Raw genomic sequence first — 16,260 nt, forward strand, 5'->3', positions numbered from 1 at the left:
CCATCTCCCGCTCTTTTTCCTTTCCACTTCCACTATGCTATGAATAAACAAGAAAGGGAAATACAGTATCGTTAAAGCTCAGGTATGATTTATTGGTTCATTGTATCTTTAAGATAACACACATACATGGTGTTGTTACACACTTGATAGTGCATTTTTTTTCTTGAATAGTCGTGAATAGAGTAAACAGACTCATAAAGCCTGTTTAAAGTGTCAGCACATAAGTTACTGCCAGTGTCTTGGGGCTGCATTAACTTATACACATAATTTTTCTTCCTTCCCCTCCCCTCTCTCCTCCCCTTTTTAATTAATAGATTTCCTCACTCACGAGCATTTAACATCGCCTTGTTTGCTTGATGCAGTTTCCTCTGGGGCTTCCCCTGTGGATAGCGTAGAAGGACATGGCGAAAGAGTTTGATGAATCACAATTTGTCGAAGGCAGTTACGGTTCCAGCGATAGAGAAATGGAATATTTGCAAAATGCCAGAGGTGAAGGAATAGGACACACATGATTAAAGTTGCCATAAAATCAAGGCTGTCAAAGCAACAAAAGCCGTAAAAAAGAAATATTCTGGCAATGTCAGTCTCCCCACACATCCAAGGGTGCCATGAAGCATATTATGGAGGGAAGTCCATTAGGAGTAGAGGAAGAATTTTTTTCCCATCGACTATGAAAACATGTGCTGAACTATAAATGTTCTCTGCCCCAGGAATTTTAGCTTGAGATACCTAGGGACTGCAGCCTTAAAACTCCATTCAGAGAACAAACACTGGCAGCACTGTTTGAACAGGCTAAAGGAAGGGAAGGGGGAGGGGAGGATGAGGTAGGAAGGGTGAGTGGAGGAAGGAGATTCAAAAGCTGAGGCTGACTCTGGGGAACGGTTGGTGGTAGAGGACCAGGAATCTGTCAGTGAAAAGCTAAAGCACCTGTGTTGTCTTTTCATAACGATAGTATTACCATGGAACCGGAATTATGGGGGTGCCCTTTTCCTTCCCAGAATCCACATCTATGTGGCAGGTGGACTCTGATGAGTGACGGAATGTGTGTTTGGAGAACAAAATGGTGATTATTTCTTATCTGATGTGATCCAAGCTGGTTTGGCAGAAATGGTTGGTTAGAAAGGGAAAAGATTTTTAAACCTCATAGAGGAACCTAAGTAGCCAGAGAGGTGGGCCTCTTCATTGCAACCAGGAAGGGGCTGCAATGATTGCTCTTGCTGTTCTAGTTGGAAAACTGCCTGATTGTTTGGAAGACTCTTTTTTTAAAGTATATTTTATTAACTATGCTATACAGTTGTCCCATTTTATTTCTGCCCTTTATTCCCCTCCGCCCTGCACTCCCCCTCCCTCCAGCATTCCTTCCCTTAGTTCATGTCCACGGGTCATACATACAAGTTCTTTAGCTTCTCCATTTCCTACACTAGTCTTAACCTCCCCCTCTCTATTTTCTACATACCATTTATGCTTCTTATTCTCTGTACCTTTTTTCCCCATTCTATCTCTCCCCCTCCTCCTTGATAACCCTCAGTGGGATCTCCATTTCTGTGATTCTGTTCTTTTTTTTTCTGTTCTAGTTTTTTGCTTGTTTTTTTTCTCTTTTTTTAGATTCAGTTATTGATAGTTGTGAGTTGGTTATTAATTTTTGTTCATAATTTTGATCATCTTCTTTTTCTTAGATAAGTCTCTTTAACACTTCAGGTAATAAGGGCTTTGTGATGATGAACTCCTTTAACTTGACATTATCTGGAAAACACTTTATCTGCCCCTCCATTCTAAATGATAGCTTTGCTGGATAGAGTAATCTCGAATTGAAGTCCTTGCCTTTCAGGAGTGCAAATATTTCTTTCTAGCCCCTTTTTGCCTGCAAGGTTTCTTTTGAGAAATCAGCTGATAATCTGGTGGGAACTCCTTTGTAGGTAACTGTCTCCTTTTCTCTTGGTGCTTTTAGGATGCTCTCTTTAACTTTAATCTCAGGAAATGTAATTATGATGTGCCTTGGTGTGTGCTTTCTTGGGTCCAACTTCTTTAGGACTCTGGGCTTCCTGGATTTCCTCCAAGTCTATTTCCTTTGCCAAGTTGGGGAAATTCTTGATTATTTTTAAGTTTTCAATTTCTTTCTCTTCCTCTTCTTCTTCTGACACCCCTATGATTTGGATGTTGTGAGGAAGACTCAAGATTAGAAGTTAAGCTCTGAAGTTGTGGTAAGGGTTTGAGAGAGAACAGAGAAAATTAAGGGACTAAAAAAGGAACAGATTTGGAATTCAGTTAAAACAGAAACAAGCTTGTTATATAACTTTCCATATGTAAGAAATATACACAATTTTCAAAAATCACATCATTTCTCTCAAGCTACTGGTGGTATAGTTTAAAATCATTTTGTGAATACATAAAAATATCCCATGGATGCTTGTGGAATTTTGTTTTATTCAAATAGCCTTTGGACACAATGAATCCATGACTAGTCTAATAAGGAGCTAGTTTTCTTGTTTTCCTTTCCTAGAAGCTTTTTTTCAAAAAAAAAACTCCATTAGGAGTGTGATGAGTATGAGGGTAAAGATACAAAGCTGGAGAAAACTGAAAAACCTACGTGTATAGGTGCTCTCCTGGAGAGAGAAATCCCAGGGTCCTGAGAAGCAGGAAGCACTGTGTTGACAACCAGGTAGAGGGGGCCACAGGGAGACCACAAAAGATGCTTGAAGGTCTTAATCTTCTACACATTTGTTTTGTTAATTGCCGTATGAACTTTCCAGGAAGGCTCCTTTTACTAACAACCAGGGCTACTTGGGGCCATTTGGTTACTCTGGACTCTTACAAATTTTGGTCAAAAAAACAATAAAGACACCTTTTCTGACACTGGCTTTATTCTTGGTGTAGAACTTGTGGATCAGAAGAGCCCAGTTGCCTGAACGGCTGTGTCCACCCAGCAGTCAGGAGAGAGGCTCGCCACTTACTAGATGTCTGACCTTGGTCAAGTCATCTGCATCAGGTTTGTTGATTGCAAAAGAAGGGACCTGGCACCAAACATTTCTATGATGTCACTGCATATTTTTCTGAGTCTGTTTTCATATCTGTAAAATGAGGATATTAAAATTAATCCTTCTTTCTTCTCAGTGTTGTTGTAAACCAACCTGTTGGTTTATATATCTATAAGGATTTATAATACTTCTAATATATATTTATAAGTATTTATCATTTTCATCATCACCATTATCTCTGTTTTTAACATTTTCCTATAAATATGAATAGTTCTATATGGGAAACTATTTAATTTGTTTGAATGGATCAAGAGAAAGGAACAAAATATGTTTTTACATACAATTTTTAAGAGTTTGTTTTTACATTTTTTTCTTTGTAAGTATGTGACCACTTTTGCAATAAAATACACACTTGTTTGCAATCATTTCCATGGCAGCATATCAGGCCCCCCCACAGAGGTCTGAGACTTGACTACAGGTTCAAGCAGCAAGAGAGACTGGTTTGGGACCAAATAAACTCTTGTTCAAGTAAAAGTGTCAAAAAACACTGCCAAAAGAATACAGAAAATAACTGGGGAAGGAAATTGCTTTTGGAATAAATGTTCTGCTCTTTCAAGTTTTCTCCGGTAGAAAAGTGCCCCTTTGAAGAGACATAATAGAACCATTAGGAGGACCAAACATGAAATATCTCATGAAATCTTAAAAGGTTTATTTTATAACCACTTTTCCTAAATGTGTAGAGGAGAAAAAAGAAACCAAGGTGATGAAATTTGTACCCTTGTACAAATGCACAAGGCTATTTGATGTAGAACCATTACTTATGTCTGAGTCTATTCCGAATATGCTATCTGATCTGTTCTTTGCCATGTTTCTTGTTATTGTTTATGTATCCTGTGCTACACACATGTCTAGACATCAAACTGAAGGGCTAGGTTTTCCCTTGACTTGATTTTATACTGAGCTTTTGCAGTTCCTCTTGGCTCTTTGGGTGTAGTCACTTGAAGTTTTCCTCAATTTCAGTGAAAGCTTTTGACAGAAATTGTCTTTATCAGTTTTCAAACATCTACTAGGTGCTAAATACTGTTCATTCTTTTATTTAACAAATGTAACTTCAGTACCTATCTTAGGCCCTGGTTACAAAAAAATGTATAAAATACATTTCCTGCTTGAAAATAATTTGCCTTTTGGTAGAATTTTAAATCTAGGCCATTTAAATATAATAAGGGACCACAGTGTCTTTCATCTATGAGGAGCAACTGATCCAATGTTGCCTAGAAGAGGAATTAAGATTTTTAGATGTGTTAGTAGTTTCACTGAGGCTGAACAGACTACAAGGAATTAGCTTCTCCATTGGGGAAGTGCAGACAGGTTGCAGAAAGGGGTATTTCTAGGCTTGGAATGGAAGGAAGGTATATTAGTCAGCTAGAGCAGCCAAACAATACCACACGTAAGTGGCTTCAAGAACAGAAATTTATTTTTTCACAGTTCTGAAGGATGGAAGTTTAAGATCAAGGTGCTGTCCTGGGTGGTTTCTGTGAGGCCTATCTCTTTGGCTTGCAGATAGTCACCCACTCCACCTGTCCTCATTTGACCTTACCTCTGTTTGTGTATACTCCTGGTGTCTCCTTCTCCTCTTATAAAAACATTGGTCCTATTGGATAAGGGCCCCATGCCAAGACCTTATTTAACCTTAATTATGTCATTAAAAGACCTATCTGTAGACACATCAGAGGTTAAGACTTCAACGTGGGAATTGGAGGGGGCACAGTTCGGTCTATAACATAAGAGCAATGGACTTACTTCAGCAATTCAGTATTGCTTAAGTTTAGTCAGGGAATGAAAGGAATGGGAAAGATCATAAAATGCTTGGATGTCCAATTGTGCATCTAAATTTCAAATCTTAGGACACTGGGGAGCCATTGAAGAATTCTATGGGCTACAGTGATCAGATTCACCCTTTGTAAAGACATTCTGGCTACACAGTAAAAGATGGGCCAGTGACAGAGGCAAGATCAGATCCAGAGAGACACAGAGAGATTGGTTAACAGTGCAAACAGTCAGCCAAACTAGGTACAATGATGAGCTGAGTCACAAGTGGCTAAATTAGGCAAAACTTTACAAGGTAGATTTATAGAACTTGATTATTAAATTGTAAGTAGAGAGTCAGGAAGGGAAATTGGTTGATGTTGATTTTGCACTATTTGGAGTAACAGTAGATATTGAGATAAGAAATATAGGGAGGGTATTATGATTTAGAGATTTAAGCAGGGGCCATTGTGATCAGCTTTAATGTGGGGAGTTTAAGTTCTATAGAACATCCAAATAGAAATGTCTAAGTAGATATGCAAACCTGATTTTCTGAAAAGAGAGAGATCTTGGATTATATTAGTTTGAAATTATATAAGAATATGGGCAAGTTAAGAGTTAGAGCTATGAGAGTAAATGAAATTACCTGAGTAAGATAAGAAGAGAGCAGAAAAACACCTTTCTAAATACAGGTGCTATATAGCAAGGTAGAATTAAGGCAAATAGAAAGATAGGAAACATGATCATGTAAGGTATGAGTTGAGAAATAAGAAGAAAGAAAAAATTATTTTTTTAGTAAATACAAGGAATGTAATTCAACTAATTGTGAATTGTAAATTTGATTCAATGCTCCAAATAAATATCAAGTTATATTTGTATTGTGATTTATCAAATAAGTTGTATTACAAATATATATTTTCATTTTACTTAAATATTTTATTCTCTTTTATTTAAATTTTATTCTGTGATTTGATTTTCAGCTTAAGGTCTTTAAATTCTAATCATTATTTTGGTTACAACAATTTTCTAAGTTTTTCAATTAGTACTGAGATCAAAACCTAAATCCCTATTGACTAGTGAAGGAGTTTTAAAAATTGTTTTTAAGATTTTATTTATTTATCTTTAGAGAGGAAGGGAAGGAGAGAAGGAGAGACCATATCAATGTATGGTTGCCTCTTGTGTGTCCCCTTCCGGGAACTGGCCTGCAACCCAGGCATGTGCCCTGACTGGGAATTGAACCACGATACTCTGGTTTGCAGGCCCACGCTCAATCCACTGAGCTACACCAGCCAGGGCAAGTTTTAAATTTTTGAAGAACTCTGATAATACACTCAAAGGAAGAAGAATTTGATTTCTAAACACTATATTGTGCTTTTGATTTCAAGTTGTATAACATTAACAGCTTTATCTTGAAGCACTATGAGGTTATGCTAATTTATATTTTTGGCTGGGCTATTTATCACTGCTGGGTCTATTGGAAGAAGGAAGAGACCCAACCAGGTGGTAACAGAGATTCTTGAGTGTGGGTCCATTCATTTTTTGGGCATTGATTTACTGTCTCAAGCTTGCGCTAGGTGCAGTGAATGCAGACAACACAAGTGAACAGCACTTAAAATGGACCCTGTTGTCCCAGAGCTTTCAGCACCTGTGAGTGTGTCTGAAAACACTGCTGTAAACCCCTTTGTTATGGTTTAGGACTGGGATGGAGCAGCCGTTTTGCTTGCAGCCCTCTCTGGAGCAGGCCTTTGTTACTTGGCTTTTTAATGTCATCACCTGCTTGCTGATGGCAGCTTTTCTGGGCTCCATATCTTGCCTCACAATAGCATAAAGAATGGCTCGGACCAAGATCAGTAGCCATGGAACCATTTGTTACTGGGCAGGCCTATCAGGGCTGGAATAAAAATAGCCCTAGAATTCTCTTTGAATTGTTATTGCTTCCCAGTCTCTGTTCACGGCTCTACCTTTCCAGCCTTGAACATTCAAGAATTCAGGAGATATTAGTAGAGGAAAGAAGGAGGCATATGGAAGGTGAGTTTTAGTTCATGAAAAGTGACAGCCCTTCGAACCCTATAAACTGTGGCAAGAAATCAAGGCATCCACTGCCCCTTGAATGTTGATTTCCAGATTTTACCACCATTATTTAAGTCAATCAGACCATCCTGTGGTAAGTAATACTGTTGTATGTTGTGTATATTACATATTTATCTTTCAGGAAATGCCAGGGTGTCGACACATAAAATGGAAAAGACTTTTTAAAAATATGCATTTACTGCTGTGGTTGAACTAGTAAATAACAGTTATTGTGTTTCTATGTAGAACATTTGGATAAAGAAAAGCCTATATAATTTTTATTGGCTTTTCTTTCTTAACCTGTGAAAAGAGGACTGTCTAGCAACCATACCATCACTTTAATGAAAACTATTTTCATGTATTGAATGAAAGTTTTTATTGCCCATTACTTTTTATATTTGCCATGCAGGAGCTTCAGAAAAAAACACAATCAGAAAGTTGAGACATGCTCAAAATCCAGCAATGCATACTTTATCGTACTGGCCTAAGTGGCACGGTTTTTCCTCGGGGGCTCACCATTGTACTTTAGTATGTTGATGGATCACAGGGTTGGGCTATTATCCAAGACTGATAGAAAGTGCTATGATTTGAATGCTTCCTGAATAATCCTATCTATTAGTTCTGTTAACATTTGACAGAATTTCATGACACTAGAACCGCCAGTTCACTGAAGTTCAACCTTGGCTACATTTCTTGGGTATGTTTCTCATTTAGAGATAAGACTTTAGCTTCCTGACAGAGATTCAAAATGAGTGTCTCAAGGAGGAGAAAAAAAAACACAGAAACTACAAAAAATATTTCTAAATAAAATCAAACGCACTGGAACAAGTACCATATTGGGAAACTTTAAGAGGGAGAGGGAGAAAGGAATAAAAAAAGACTTTTATATTTAAATTCAAACTTCTCATTTCTCTGTTCCTGTCAAGGTATTATCAAATGAATTTAGAAAGTAAGAAAAATCTCCAATTATCCTAGGACTATTTTTCAACCTCAGTAGTTCTAGAATTTATGGTTAAAACAATAACTATCTCATAAATATTAACCTTTTGATAGCTTTCGCAACTTGTTTTAAGGTATGTTTATCCAGGAATGGTTTAATCTATTGACTTTTTTCCCTTTCTATCCCCCTGCAGACACAGTTCTTCAATTTATATAAGCAGCTGCTTTAAGGTAAACTGGGAAATTGTTTCGATTTGACAACCTCTAAGTATGGTCTTATGCACATTTGCTATCAGGCTGAAAAATAATCAGAAAGCTTTCCCCTACTCCCATAGGATTTTCGAGGGGAAAAATAGGTAGATATTCTACATGGATAGCATGATGAGAAATGGCGTGCAGACTGACTGGACTAAGATATGTAGTAGACTTCAGTGTGCTTGTTGATTTTTTTCAAATATTTTGTTTATTTATCTTTAGAGGGGAAGGGAAGGAGAGGGAGAGAAATATCAATGTATGGTTGCCTCTCATGGGTCCCCTGTTGGGAACTGGCCCCTGCAACCCAGGAATGTGTCCTGGCTGGGAATCAAACTGCGATACTTTAGTTCGCAGGCCCACACACAATCCCCTGAGCTACACCAGCCAGGCTGCTTGTTGATTTTTAAAATCATATTATATTTTCTCAAACAAAGACGAGCAATATTTTCCAATAATCTAGGCAAATTTTTATTTAGTGGAGATTGTGAAGATCAAAATATTAGTAGTTAACTGTAAGTAACTAAGGTCCTGTTTATTAAAGTCTACCCATTAAAATTGCCCAGAACATACAGAGAATTTAATCAGTAACATTATTTTTATACCTCCTAAGGCATGGGAGGAGACATTGAAATTCATACAATGAATACATACTGCATACCTATAACACATCAGGCATTACGCTGTTTTCTAAATAAAGAGATATACTGGATACTCAGTCTGACATTGGCTCTTTGGGCACTCGCCCCAGTCTTACAGTTTTCCGTACATTACCTATAATGCTACGTTAATTCATTTTTAGGTGGCAGACATTGTCTGAAAGTTGTATTCTGAGTCTCAAACTTGGAATTTCCAGGATGAGGTAACAGTGTACACTCCAGGGACAAAACAATTGAACATTTGCAATTGTGACCGTCATTGACAAGCTGACGTTTTTTAACCCTATCCTTCTGAACCAGCAGGAACAATATGCACATGGGCACACACACACACACATCCCCTTTATAAATATTAGAATTGTTGCTCTATCCAGCAAAGCTTTCATTTAGAATGGAAGGACAGATAAAGTGCTTCTCAGATAAGATCAAGTTAAAGGAGTTCATCATCACCAAGCCCTTATTATATGAAATGTTAAAGGGACTTACCTAAGAAAAAGAAGATTAAAAAGATGAACAGTGAAAGGACAGCAAACTCACAGTTATTAACAACCACACCTAAAATAAAGGCAAACTAAGAGGACAGCTAGATCAGGAGTAGAACCATAGAAATGAAAATCACATGGAGGGTTAGCAACAGGGGAGTGGGAGGAGGAGAAGGGGGGAGAAGGTACAGAAAATAAATAGCATAGACCGTAGATAGAAAATAGATGGGGGGAGGGCAAGAAAATTATGGGAGATATAGAATCTAAAGAACTTGAGACATGTGGACATAAACTAAAGGGGGGGAATGGTGGGGGAGGGGTGTGCAGGGTGGAGGGGAATGAAGGGGGAAATAGAACAGCTGTAATGGCATAATCAATAAAATATATATGTATATATATTTTTAAACATTTTATTTATTTATTTTTCAAGAGAGGGGAAGGGAAGGAGAAAAAGTGGGAGAGAAACATCAATGTATGGTTGCCTCTCATGAGTCCCCTGTTGGGAACTGGCCTGCAACCCAGGAATGTGCCCTGACTGGGAATCGAACTTCGATACTCTGGTTCGCAGGCCCGCGCTCAATCTACTGAGCTACACCAGCCAGGGCTCAATAAAATATATTTTTAAAATATATATTAGCATTGTAACAAAAAGGCCATTGCACCTTTGAAGTGTCTCATGTGAAAGAGTCCAGTTTCCGGTTTCTCATTTGTACTGAGTGGTTTCTAGAGCCTTCAAAACGCCTTTCCTGCAATGGCTGTGCCAGTTTTGCAGCTTAAACTGTACCTTTCTTGCAACTTTATTTCTAATTGGGTGTTGCTTTTTTAAAGATAAAAGCCCTTTTGCACCTTGAAGAGCTAAGTGAACTTAATGAAATACTCTGATAGTACTTAAAGATATTTCCTTATATGAGTACGGTCATTAAAGGTTAATCGTGGCCTTCTCAGAGGAAAATTGCTGTACTAGGTTTCAGTTGAGATTATGTATTACCATGTTTCTTTCAGCTAAACCAGGTACATAATTTCAGAATGAGGAGCGCTGGTTTCTTTAGCATCACCTAAACGTGTGAGTTGATTTAAACGAATAGCTTCAGAAATAAATCCTCAGCAGCAATAACAATACTAGGAGAAAATGTGGTGTGTTATCAAGAGTCACATCAGCACAGAGGATCCACCTTTCAATTTGTTTTTCTTTAGCTGGGGCAATAAGGTTCCTCTGGCAGTAAGTTCTGAAGTTTCCTTATGTATCTTGCAGTATCCACAGTGGACAATGTGATGTGATGCCCTTGTAAGAGGCACTGACTGGCCCAGCTGCTGGGAGAACTGCAGACAGAAAACTTTCAGGAATCTCTTTCCAGGGTTGCCTTAGCTGGAGAATGCCTGCCCACATCCATGGTTTTCCAGGGCAGCCCCATCCGAGGACTGCTAATGGAGGGGCAGGACAAAAGGTCTTGTCCTTTAGCCCAGCTTGGGTCAGTTTTGAAGCATTATTCTAGTCTTATGGTTGCCTTTGAAAAGATGAAGAAATAAAATGAATGGCCATATAACCATTATTTAAATTCAACCATTTGCCACATTTATCTTTATATATGTTTTGCATATATGTGTCTTCCATGCATCACCCAGAAATACCTCAGCACTTTTTCCCCAAGATTAAGGGCATTCTGCAGTATAAACATAATGATATTTTCACTCTCAAAGAATATAATATTGACACTTTACAATTGTCTAATATACAACCCATATTCTAATTTTCTAGTGTTTTAATAATGTCTTTAATAGCTGTTTTTCTCTCACTGAGAATCCACCAAGGATTACATAAATTTGTTTATTTACAAATGTAATCCACATTACATTTTAGTTATTAGTCTTCTCTAATTTATGAGTTTCTCTAATTTCTTCTTTTTAAAATGATATAATATCGACATTTTTTAATGGTTCAGAAAAACAGTCTGGGTTTGTCTGATTGTTTTCTCATGAGTAAATTTGTATTCAACATTTTTAGAAATAATCCTAAATATGTGATACTGTGTCCTTCACAGGTCTTTGCATCAGATGATAATGATGGAGGAGGAGGAAGAGGAGGAGAAAGGGAGTTGAATAGATAGATAGATAGATAGATAGATAGATAGATAGATAGATAGATAGATATAGATAGATAGACAGATGGCACTCTCTATGGAGCACATCACCCCTTTCCCCCCACCTTTCCCCCTGACCTTGACCTTTCCCCCCTGACCTTTCTCCCAGGTAAGTTCTGTTTCTCCTGAGCTCTAAGGGCCCTGCTTTTTTTTTTGCCTTTGAAATTTGTTCCTTGGGCTCATATCTTCTTTGGCTTACTTCTTCTACCTCTGTGACTTTCTAAATAAACTTTGTCTTACTGTTTGAGCCTGGGCTCTGAATTCTTTTTTAGCCAGAACTAATAACCAAGGTCCTGTCCGACTTCACCAGTCTAATACCTGGGGCTGTTTCACTGCCAACATGTGGTGCTGTGACTTGGATACTCTGGTGACTCAGGTTGCCTTATCATGGCATAGTGCAACAGGATCCCATGGAAGCCCAACCAAGACCACCTTGCAGACCTGGTCCTGTGCTAGGTACTAGCAGGGGCCTATTGTGCCCCACAGGCTCCTCTCTTTGCATCAGATAAAGTTGGGTGAGTTTTTTCTTGAAATTCTTGACCTCCCTGTTTTAAGGTAAAAGGCCCTGATTTTCATTGAGTGGTTCATAGCTTTCTTTCTTCCTTCTTCCCTTCCTCTCTCCCTCCCCTCACTCCCTTGCCATCCCCTCCCTCCCTCCCTCCCTCCCTCCCTCCCTTCCTTCCTTCCTTCCTTCCTTCCTTCCTTCCTTCCTTCCTTCCTTCCTTCCTTCCTTCCTTCCTTCCTTCCTTCCTTCCTTCCTTCCTTCCTAAAATAAGGATAATGTATAGAGCGAGGCAAGACATTTCAGGACAGTGGAGAGAGTGGTGGTGTTGGTAGTGAAATGGCACTAGGTGTTAGGCAGAGTCAGACTAAACCTTGGTACTTGAGTTCTGGCTAATAAAGAATTCAGAGTCGAGACTCAAACTATAAGAGAAAGTTTACTCAGAAAATCACAGGGGTAGAAGAAGTCAGCCTTAGAAGAAATGGGCTCAGAAAACAAGTAATACTGACACAAAAAGGAGGGGAGGGCTTGGGGCTTAAGAGAAAAAGAGAAGCAAGGAAAGTGTTCCTGGGGAAGGGGTGGGAAGAGGCACTGGCTTGCTCCACAGACTGAGCTGGGTCCGCTCTTTTGAGGGCTTTTATCTGGAGGTCTAATTACATAAGGTACTTTTGCCTCTTTCTAAGTAGTGTTAATGTGATGACTTAGTTAAGATAGTGTCTGTCAGACTTTTTCACTATGAAGGTATCTATTACCCTTTAATTAATATGTAATCTGCAGATAACTTTGTGAATTTGCAAAATAGTGGTTTTCTGGTTTTCCTTCCACATTTATTAGTTGAAACTTTTCTTTAAAGAGAAGCTTCCTTCTTTTTCCCCCCTGATTTATTTATTTATTTATTTATTTGCAGAGGGAGAGATTCATGGATTTAAAAAGTTATAATTTATTAAAATTATTATATGGTATATGCTCAAATTTCCCCACATTTAGTCAGTTAGTCTTTCAAATGTTGTTTACATGCCCAGATCTGGTACCATTTTGCTCTTGTTACTGAGATTCCAATAACAATGGAATTTCTTTGAGAAAAACAAGAATATAAACAAACAAAACAAAAGTCAGGTGTTCTCACAAAGATCATTCCACCCTTTTCTCATACTTTGCTCTCTTAGAACTCTGGTTCTCAAATAACATCAATCTATCTATTCATTGTTTGCACTTTACTGTCTGTCTATCCATATATTTACCTATCTATCCTTTTGTCTTCTCCTCTTCTTCCTCCTCTATCATTATCATCATGGTCAACTTATTAACTGAAAGGCTTAAATACACTATTCCAAACCATACCCTCCCTGAGTAAAGAGCCAGCTATTTGTGCTGTCTCTGTAGTTAGAATATATTTATGGTAAACAGCTGAAATATTATGGTCAAAGACACTTCAATTATTCTGCTATTTCTGTGTAATTATGTTATCATTTGATACATTTGTTTCTGAATGTAGTTAATTTGTATGGTTTTGTTATATCATTATTGATTATTATGTAAAATTTTTTCATTGTTCAACTTTTTTAACATTTCTTTCTTCTTTCATTTTATATAAGAATTATTGGTTGTTCATGGCAAGTTTCTTTTTCTTTAGATGACCTGATATTCAAGTTTGACAGTGATTGCCTTTGGGGAATAATTTACATTGTCCAGAAATTTATGTCTATACAATGAAGACTTTGTGTTTACCATTTGGTAGGAGAATGAAAAAAAATCATATTTAAATGGAGGGTATCTACATACAATTTTAATACATTTCTCAAAATTATGAAATTATTACTTTTATGTAGAATTTCAGTTATGTGTAGAAATATGTGTACGGATACTGAGTAGCCATAGTAGTGGGCTGTACTAGTTGATAAGCTATTGTCTCTTAGCTCCAAGCCCTCCCTTTCATATTCTCCTTTATGATGATGGCACTCAATATCCGCACCTGTAGTCCTGTTAGGTTCTGCCATAGGAGACTGCAGAAGAAAAGGCCGAAGGAGAAAGAATTTGCTTCTTTCTGTTCATCTTCATCTTTTTTTGAGTTTCTCCAGCAACAGTCTTTACCAAGGCAGTGGAAGATCTTTCTAGTAACAGTTGCTTTCCAATGTGAAGTCTCTTCCATGGCTTTCAGAGTTGCCAGTAAGAACTCTGTTTTCAGTCTGAGTCCCAGTTCATGGTGCCTTTTCTCAGAGCTCCTGAGATTCTAGGACTATCTGGGACTACCTGTTTTCAGACAAATGCAGTCTTTCTGTGGATTCTCTCCTCCATCCCTTTCCTTGTTCTCCCAGCCTGTGGGTTGGGGGGGAAGCCGCTTCAGGCAATTCGAGTGTCTAGACAACATCAGTGTTTCATGGTTGCTTTGCATCCTTCCAACATCAATCTGCACAGGCTTGTACATTATATTCTCAATACAATTTGTGTTGATTCTGTTTTCCTGACTGGATGCTAATGTGTGAGATTTATTAAGAATATTTGTAGCCATTCTCCAACCTTTCTATATTCACACCCACCTGTAGGAAGCCAATTTATTATATTTTGGTTTATCCTTCCTATATTTCATTGAGAAAAATAGATGTTTTTCTATATTTATAATTAAATTTAAACCTATATGTAGAAAATGACAACATCTTTTCATGAGGATACTTTTTAAACATCAGTAGAGTACCCTGTCATGTGATTGTGATAATAATTCTCCTATGATTGGGCATGTAGGATGTTTTCAATGTTCTTTATTATAAATAATGCTGATATGAAAAAATCTGGTACATAAGGTTCCCCCATCACACATTTTTGGAGCTGTATCTCCAAGAAAATTTTCTGTAAGTTAAAAGGTAAATGTACATAGTGTTGTTATATGTTACCAAATTCCCCTTTGTAGCAATTGTCTCATGATACACCCTTACCAACAGTATAGATAGTTCGTGTCCCTGAAGCTTACATAAGTAATGTTTTCTCAAGCTTTTGAATATTCTCAACCCGACAGATGAGAAGCTGCATCTTTACAGTTTGATTTTAATTTTTTTCATTACGCTTGAGTGTGTTCCATTATGTAAGGGCAAACTTTATACGTTTTCTCATGAACTGTTCATTTGTTCATTTCATTCTTCTCATTTGGTTTTGACTTTTTCTCCTCAGTTTTTAAGAGCTTTTATGTATCGCAAAGCTTATCACTTTAAGTGCTATATATATTGCAAATGTTCTTTCCTTCCTGGTCATTTGCCTTTTGAATTTGCTTATAATTTCTTTTTGCCATGAAAAAAAATGTTTCTATAGTAAAATGGTTTAGTATTTTACTTGTATTAAATATAGATTTATCAGTTATGAAATACTCATGTTTTCTTCAAGTAATTATGTGATTTCAATTTTTTGCTTATTTACCTATTTTAATGATTAATTTTATGTTTTAAATTGATTGGGCCATGATGCCCTGATATTTGGTCAAACAGTATTCCAGATGTTTCTGTGACGGCATTTTTTGGATGATGAGATTAACTTTTCTATCAGTGGACTTACAATTGCTTCCTATAATGTGGGCGTGTTTCATGCAGCCAGCCAGAGGCCTTAATAGAACAAAGTCTTACCTCCCCCAAACAAAAAGGAATTCTGCCAGCAGACTGCCCAAAGGCTCAAACTGCCAACCACTCCATCAAATCTGGGGCTCACAAAGCTTACTCAATGGCATGAGTCCAGTCCTTAAAATAAATCTCTCTCTATGTGTATATGCATACCCTGCTGGTTCTGTGTCTCTGGAGAACCTGGACTAATACACATAACTTATCCACTAGAAACTTATGCTGTATGGTGGTATGGATCAAATTTTATCTGTTATCCAATGGGTATCTACATGTAGCAACACAATTTATTAAAATGTCCATCATTTCTGTGATTTGAAAGGTCGCCTTCATCTTATACAAAGCTTTCATCTGTACTTGACTCAATTCCTATTCCACTGGCATATGTATTCTTGAAACAGTAACAGATTTCTTGTTACATTTTAGAAGTACTGTGTGATGTTTCCATTTCTGGTGGGGTTGCTGCCCTTTTACTGTTTTTTACTCCTCTTACCCACAACTTTTAATCTTATAAAAATTTTCAAATGTTCAGAAAATTTGAAAGAACTTTATAGTAAACATCTCTATACCACTGCCCATGCTGTAACTAACACTAACTTTCTTCTAAATTTGATTACATATTTACCCATCTACCGATTCTTCTATCGATCTATCAGTCCATCTTGTTCTTTGATGCATCCAAAAATGAATCGCAGACATCACTACCACCCTTTTAAATACTCCAGCATTCCTAATATTAAATAGAGCTAAATATTCGTTAGAACTCTCCTTTTCTGAAGTAAATTTTTTATAATAATGAAATGCCAGATCTCACAAGTAGCATCCAATAAGTTCCCAC

General features: G+C 37.4%; 1 pseudogene; it reads left to right on the plus strand.

Annotated features, from left to right (window-relative positions):
• Nucleotides 1–401: 401 nt before the first annotated feature.
• The window catches only part of LOC119063061 (probable phospholipid-transporting ATPase IIB), a 121,606-nt pseudogene continuing 105,747 nt past the window's right edge, over nt 402–16,260 (plus strand).

This window comes from Artibeus jamaicensis, unplaced genomic scaffold (assembly GCF_021234435.1).
Source record: "Artibeus jamaicensis isolate MK-2021 breed Jamaican fruit bat unplaced genomic scaffold, CSHL_Jam_final scaffold_1019, whole genome shotgun sequence".
Lineage (NCBI taxonomy): Eukaryota > Metazoa > Chordata > Mammalia > Chiroptera > Phyllostomidae > Artibeus > Artibeus jamaicensis.